A 7,500-nucleotide genomic window follows, 5' to 3' on the forward strand; every position below is an offset into this window, starting at 1 on the left:
AAACGCAAGTCACACAAGTAAAACAGATGCCACAAGTCTAAGATAAGTTACCCATGTTCGAAGTAAACTGTGTTTCTTTTTTCACTTTTTTTTTTTGTGATCAACTTTTTATTGCTTTTATGGGGGGAGGGGGGAGGTTTAGACGGATACATTCATAACAAGCTCTGGTGCATATACAGTAGTCATATAGTCAGAGACGGTCTTACAAGCAACAGTAGCAACAGTATCTCTGATATAGTCCATATAGTCCATATAGTCCCTTCAGTCCATATAATCCTTTGAGACCATCATTTCAGTCCAAGGGTCTGCAAGGGTATTTACAGGGAAAGAAAAGAAAAAGAAAAAAGAAACTTTTACTTTTACTTTTGACCCCTCTGCATGTGAATAAGGGGTACTACTCTCCCTCATGTCTCCCCTTCCCGGGGGTCTGCATGTGGGCATGTATGTGTGCAGTATATACCCCCTCCAGGCATGCTGCACCCCGACGCCCTGATGCCTTTACCAGTGTCCCAGGTACGGGGGCCTGTTGGTGGGGGTTAGGCCGGCTCCGGTTACTCACCCCGCTAACCCCGGCTCTCTCTAGGGGTCCTTGTCTGCACTTGCGAAAACAAGCAATATCAGATCGTTTTACGTCAAACAAAACACCTACGCCAAGACTACCAGCTTACCTTGGACCAGAACAGGGCTCTCTCTCTCTCTTTCTTTCTCTCTCTCTCTCTCCTTCTCTCCCTTTCTCTCTCTCTCTCCTTCTCTCCCTTTCTCTCTCCAGATCCCTCCCTCCCCCTCTCTTTCTTTCTCTCTCTCTCTCTCCTTCTCTCCCTTTCTCTCTCCAGATCCCCCCCCCCCTCCTAATCTCTTCCAAGTGAGTTTTTAACGACTCACACACAAGCTCTCGTAAAATTTCAAAAATGAGAATGACTGTGAAAGGTCAAAGAGGGTGCTGGTGTGGTGTTTTGGGCATGTGTGTAGTGGGGTGTGGGGTCAAACTTTTGAATGTGGATTTATTGAGGAGTTTGCACATTTAAAAATAAAACAGACCCAGTTTCCAACCCCCCGTTTTTGGATACCGCACAAAAAAAACAAGTGAAATGGTCAAGGAGAACAAAAAATAAAAGGGGAGCTCCGTTGGTGTGGCTGACAGAATGATATGCATGAGAGGCATTTTTGGATTGCGAAATGTCAATACTCTTATTCCTCTCTTGCTGAGCCAACAATAAGAGGCAGCGTTGAGGTTAACTTCCACCACCTAAACCCCCTCCTTGTTAGGACTCATGGTAACACATGAAGACACATATTCCTCATCTGTCATTCCTCTGTGTGTGTGTGTGTGTGTGTGTGTGTGTGTGTGTGTGTGTGTGTGTGTGTGTGTGTGTGTGTGTGTGTGTGTGTGTGTGTGTGTGTGTGTGTGTGTGTGTGTGTGTGTGTGTGTGTATTTGAGTGTGCGCACACACGTGTGCATGTATGCCTATGTGTGCTTGCGTGTGTGTGTGTGTGTGCGTGCGTGCATGCGTGCGTGTGCGTGCCTGGCCTAAATTGTACTGGCCTGGCCTGGCCTTGCGTGTGTATGATGAGGTGTGAGGTTTGAGTCATACGATGTAACAGCATGACACCTCCTTCCATGGTAGAGGTGAATATCTCAAACATGAGTAACAACTGGACACACTAAAAATGGTGATTCACCTAAGCTCTGTCAGCACTCGATTTTTCATTTTTGTGTGAACAAGGTGAAGGAGGGAGGGAGGGAGGAAGAGTGGGAGAGAAAGAGAGAGAAAGGGAGGGATGGATAGAAGTTCAGAGAGACAAAGTCAGACAGAAAGATGGATACGAAGATAAGGATAGAGATAATAAATATATATACACAGAGATAGATATAGAGACAAACAGACAGACCTAGACTGCCAGAGATCAAGTGAGAGAGGGGAAAACAAGGAAAGAAGTGTGAGAGACAGAGAGAGAGAGAGAGAGAGAGAGAAAGAGAGAGTGAGAGATCGAGAGAGAGAGAGTAAGAGAGACAGAAAGAGAGAGAAAGTGTGAGAGACAGGGAGAGAGAGTCAGACAGAGAAAGAGAAAGAGTTTAAGAGAAATGTAAAGAGAGAGAGAGAGAGAGAGAGAGAGAGAGAGAGAGAGAGAGAGAGAGAGAGAGAGAGAGAGAGAGAGAGAGAGAGAGAGAGAGTGTAAACCCCCCCCGGGAGCCAAGTGTGGTGTCGGCGTGGCGTCGGTGTGAGCGTGAGCGTCTCCTCCCTGCTGGCCTTATCTCTAGCTCAGCGTGGGGCTGCTGTGATGGAGACGGATGGAGCTGTAATTACACGCTCCTTCCCACATAACTCTGAGATAACCACACTATCTCTCCCTCCCTCTCTCTCCCTCTCTTACTCTCTCCCTCTCCCTCCCTCTCCCTCTCTTACTCTCTCCCTGTCTCCCGCCCTCTCTCTCTCTCTCTCTCTCTCTCTCTCTCGCTCATACACTCAACCGCTCACACCCCCTTTCATCCTCCCTCCTGGATGACGGCCCACTCCTCTCATCTGCTCTCCTCTCCTCTCTTCTCCTCTCCTCTCCTCTCCTCTCTTCTCCTCTCCTCTCTTCTCCTCCTCTTTTCTTCTTGCGCATTCCTCTTTTCCTTCATTTATTCTCCTCTCCTCCTCTCCTCTCTTCTACCCCTTCTCTCCTCTCCTCTCCTCTCCTCACTTCTCCTCTCCTCTCCTCTCCTCTCCTCTCCTCTCCTCTCCTCTCCTCTCCTCTCCTCTCCTCTCCTCTCCTCTCCTCTCCTCTCCTCTCCTCTCCTCTCCTCTCATCTCCTCTTCTCTCCTCTCCTCTTCTGTCCTCTCCTCTCCTTTCCTCTCCTCTCCTCCCCTACTCCTCTCCTCTCCTCTCCTCTCCTCTCCTCTCCTCTCCTGTCCCCTCCACTCCTCTCCTCTTCACTCCCCTCACCTCTCCTCCTCTCACCTCACTTCTCCTCTCTCTCTTCTCTTCCTTCTGCTCTCCTCTCCTCTCCTCTCCTCTCCTCTCCTCTCCTCTCCTCTCCTCTGCTCTGCTCTCCTCTCCTCTCCTGTCCTGTCCTGTCCCCTCTCCTCGTCTCTCCTCCCCTCTCCTCTCCTCTCCTCTCCTCTCCTCTCATCTGCTCTGCTCTCCTCTCCTTTCCTCTCCTCTCCTCTCTTCTCCTCTCCTCTCCTCCCCTCCTCTTTTCTTCTTGCGCATTCCTCTTTTCCTTCATTTATTCTCCTCTCCTCCTCTCCTCTCTTCTACCCCCTTCTCTCCTCTCCTCTCCTCACCTCTCCTCTCCTCTCCTCTCCTCTCCTCTCCTCTCCCCTCCTCTCCCCTCCCCTCCTCTCCTCTCCTCTCCTCTCCTCTCCCCTCCTCTCCCCTCCCCTCCTCTCCTCTCCTCTCCTCGATAGTGTTATCAGCCAACTGGATGCTCAGATCCCGACTGATAGCTCCGATGTTTTGCCTCTGGGGAATCAGCTGGGCATCAGTGGGTGTGTTTGTGTGTGTTTGTTTGTGTGTGTATGCTAAATGCTTGAGTGGGTCTGAGTATGTGTGTCAGGAAGTGTGTGAGGAAAATGTGCTTGTTTGTGTCAGGTGGTGGCTGTATGTGTGTGTGTGTGTGTGTGTGTGTGTGTGTGTGTGTGTGTGTGTGTGTGTGTGTGTGTGTGTGTGTGTGTGTGTGTGTGTGTGTGTGTGTGTGTGTGTGTGTGTGTGTGTGCGTGCGTGTGTGTGTGTGTGTGTGTGTGTGTGTGTGTGCGCGCGTGTGTGCAAGCATGTGTGCATGTGTGTGTGTCTGTGTGTGTTGTCAGGTGGTGTGTGTGACTATCTGTTTCAACATGTGTGTGTGTGTTTGTCTGCTGATGTGTGAGATTGAGGGACAACGAGAACAAGAACAACCACCCCTGTGTGTGTGTGTGTGTGTGTGTGTGTGTGTGTGTGTGTGTGTGTGTGTGTGTGTGTGTGTGTGTGTGTGTGTGTGTGTGTGTGTGTGTGAACCAGCTTTCGGAACAGCTGGAAGACCTGTCACAGAAACTGGCAGCAAACCGCTCGCCGGAGATCAAGTGTTCACCTCCTTGTCGGACTGGCAAAGTGCCATCGGCATCACCAATTCCACCTCCCAGGTCTGCCAAAAAGCGACTGTCAACACAGGAAATAGGAAATGTGGTTTCCTCAAAACCAAACTCACCCCCCAGATGTGGCGAAACGCAGCCACCAGCATCAAGCCCTGGCAACGGCGGCAAAATGCAATCACCAATGGAATCACAACCTTCCCGGAACGACGAAACATCATCTCCATCTCCCAGACTGAGATTTCCAGCAACTATGGCGAGACTACTCCCCTTTGCCAGATCTACCTTTTCTACCCCCAGACACTCCTACCAAGCCTCCTATGCGGATATTTCTCAAGGTCAACCTCATTATACCCCAAAATCTGAAAGAATACTTCCATCCACGACTGCACCCAAAAAAGGCAGAGCCCCACCACCACCTGTCTGTGCTCTGGAGTACAATAGTATCAGTGATGATGACCTTGTTGAAAGCACAGTCTGATATCAACTGGGTCCCTACCCACATAGTAAACAGCGTTTTGAAAATAAGCAGATAAGGGGACCCGTGGACAATCTTATTCCAGTTCTAACAACCAAGCAAAGCCTCTTCAGGACACGTAGGCCTATACATTACCCCAAGAAGGCAAACATGGAATACCTCAGTGCTGTCCCAAAAAAAACTCACTCAAAATACCACAGTGGAAATGCCTCCAATGCTCAATGTTAAATTAGCTTTACAGAATGCCAGGTCTCTAAGGAACAAGCCTTTTATTGTCAATGAGTTTATCTGTACCCACAACCTTGATTTTTTATTTTTAACTGAAACATGGCTGGAAAAATCCACTAGTTCTATCACACTTATAGAAGCAACCCCGCCTCACTTTCATTTCATTAGTACAGAAAGGCAGAATAAACAGGGAGGGGGGATAGCAATTATTTTCAAGGCACTGTTTCAATGTCAAAAGACAGCACTAGGTGAATTTTCATCTTTTGAATACTTAGCTGCAGTTCTAAAATGTTCTACAGACCTCCAAGACTTTCTGCACCACTCTTCTTAGAGGAATTTGGTGAGCTGTTGTCGAATGTTTGTGTGGACTATGATAGCCTTTTTATAACAGGCGACTTCAATTTCCACGTAAACGACTTAGAGAATGTCTATGCTAAGGAATTTTTAAGTCTTATTGACATTTTTAGCCTTACACAGCATGTAACAGGACCAACACACAACCAAGGTCACACTCTAGACCTAATAATAACAAAAGGCCTCAATGCTTGTGCTAGTGTCAAAGACTATGGCTTTTCTGACCATTACTGCATTTTTTCTGATGTTTCTATGTACCCTCATGTTCAAAGGGAATCTGTTACAGTCAAAAAACGTATAATCAACTGTGAGACAGCCTCACTCTTTCAGCAAGCACTTTCAGAGATCCAAAGTCAAACTTCAGAGAATGCAGATGATCTCATGGTTAATTTTAATGCAAGGATGACCCATATTATGGATGTTATTGCCCCCGAAAAAATCAAAACAGTGGGACATAAAAAAGCCCCTTGGAGAATGAATCCCACAGTTATATTGCTAAAGCAAGAATGCAGGAGGGCTGAAAGACAGTGGCGTAAATCCAAACTTGAAGTCCACTACCAAATCTATAAACACACACTCTCGAAATACAACCAAGAAAATTTCTAAAGCTAGACAATCTTTTTTCTCTGACATAATTAACAGAAATATTAATAATGCACGCGTCCTGTTTGGCACTGTGGAAAAGCTAGCAAGGCCCCCAAATCAAATGCCCTCTGAGTTCCTCTCAGTCAGCAAATGCAATGAGTTTGCATCCTTTTTCAAAGGTAAGATTGAAAAAATACGTACAAACATACTCACACATGTGCAACCGACCCAAGATTCGGACCAACTTGTTACGGTGAAGTTAAATCCTAACCTCATGAGAAATTTTAATTTAGTTGATGTGGACATTCTTAATAGAACGGTACAAAGTCTTAGCTCCTCTACATCTGACTTAGATATTCTACCAACAGCCTTCTTCAAATCCATCTTACACCTAATATCACCAGACGTACTTCAGATCATCAACACCTCACTACAAACAGGCATATTCCCAGGCTGTCTGAAAGAAGCAGTTGTGAAACCCTTACTGAAAAAGAACAACCTGGATGCACTGGTACTAAACAACTATAGGCCCATATCCAATCTACCATTTATGGGTAAAATAATAGAGAAAATTGTTTTTAACCAATTAACTGCCTTTTTAATGTCTAATAGCTATTTTGATAAGTTTCAATCTGGTTTCCGTGCCTACCACAGCACTGAAACAGCTCTTATCAAAGTTATGAATGACATAAGATTGAATTCTGATGCTGGCAAATCATCCGTCTTGGTACTTCTTGATTTGAGTGCTGCTTTCGATACAGTTAATCATTCTATACTACTACATAGACTGGAACACTGGGGTTGGTTTTACGGGCATAGTGATCGACTGGTTAAAATCGTACTTACAACAAAGAAGTTTTTTTGTCGCCATTGGAAGACATACTTCATCACCAATGTCTCTGGATTGTGGGGTCCCCCAGGGCTCCATTCTGGGACCACTACTGTTCAATCTGTATATGTTGCCACTGGGACACATTATCGAGAATAACTCCATAAATTACCATAGCTATGCGGATGATACCCAGCTCTACTTATCTATGTCCCCCAATGACTACACCCCCCTTGAATCACTCTATCATTGCATGGACCAAATTAACAAATGGATGTCTCACAATTTCCTCCAGCTGAACACAGAAAAACTGAAGTAATTATATTTGGGAAAAGAGAGGAGAGACAAAAGATTGCTACTATCCTTGAAACGAAGGGACTGAAACCAAGGGAAACAGTTAAAAATCTTGGGGTCCTCATTGACAGTGACATAAATTTCAACAGTCACATGAAAGCTATTACTAAGTCTGCATTCTATCACATAAAAAACGTCTCTAAATTTAGGGGCCTGATGTCTAAACATGATCTGGAGAAGCTAATACATGCCTTCATTTCTAGTAAAGTCGATTACTGTAACAGTCTGTTTACTGGCCTCCCAAATAAGACCATTAAACAGCTTCAACTGGTACAAAATGCAGCTGCAAGGGCGGTTGACCACATTACTCCAATTTTAAGATCGCTGCATTGGCTCCCAGTAAGCTACAGAATTGATTTTAAGGCAATGTTACTTGTATTTAAATCATTAAATGGAATGGGACCCACATATCTACTGGATATGTTTCAGCTGTATGCACCGGCCAGGTCACTAAGGTCAACGGAGAAGAATTTGCTGGTGATTCCAAAAGTCAAAACAAAATGTGGAGAGGCAGCCTTTAGCTTCTATGCTTCAAAGCTTTGGAACCAGCTTCCAGATGACGTAAAAAATGCACCCACTATTGATAGCTTTAAATCTAGACTCAAGACAAAGCTGTTCTC

At 45.7% G+C, this 7,500-nt stretch overlaps 1 protein-coding gene across 1 annotated transcript in view; it reads right to left on the reverse strand.

The window, feature by feature from the left end:
* adgra2 (adhesion G protein-coupled receptor A2) overlaps nucleotides 1–7,500 on the reverse strand; it is a 167,984-nt gene that overhangs the window by 77,414 nt on the left and 83,070 nt on the right. The gene's annotated exons all lie outside the window — the stretch shown is intronic.

Source organism: Engraulis encrasicolus, chromosome 3, assembly GCF_034702125.1.
Source record: "Engraulis encrasicolus isolate BLACKSEA-1 chromosome 3, IST_EnEncr_1.0, whole genome shotgun sequence".
NCBI classification, from domain to species: domain Eukaryota; kingdom Metazoa; phylum Chordata; class Actinopteri; order Clupeiformes; family Engraulidae; genus Engraulis; species Engraulis encrasicolus.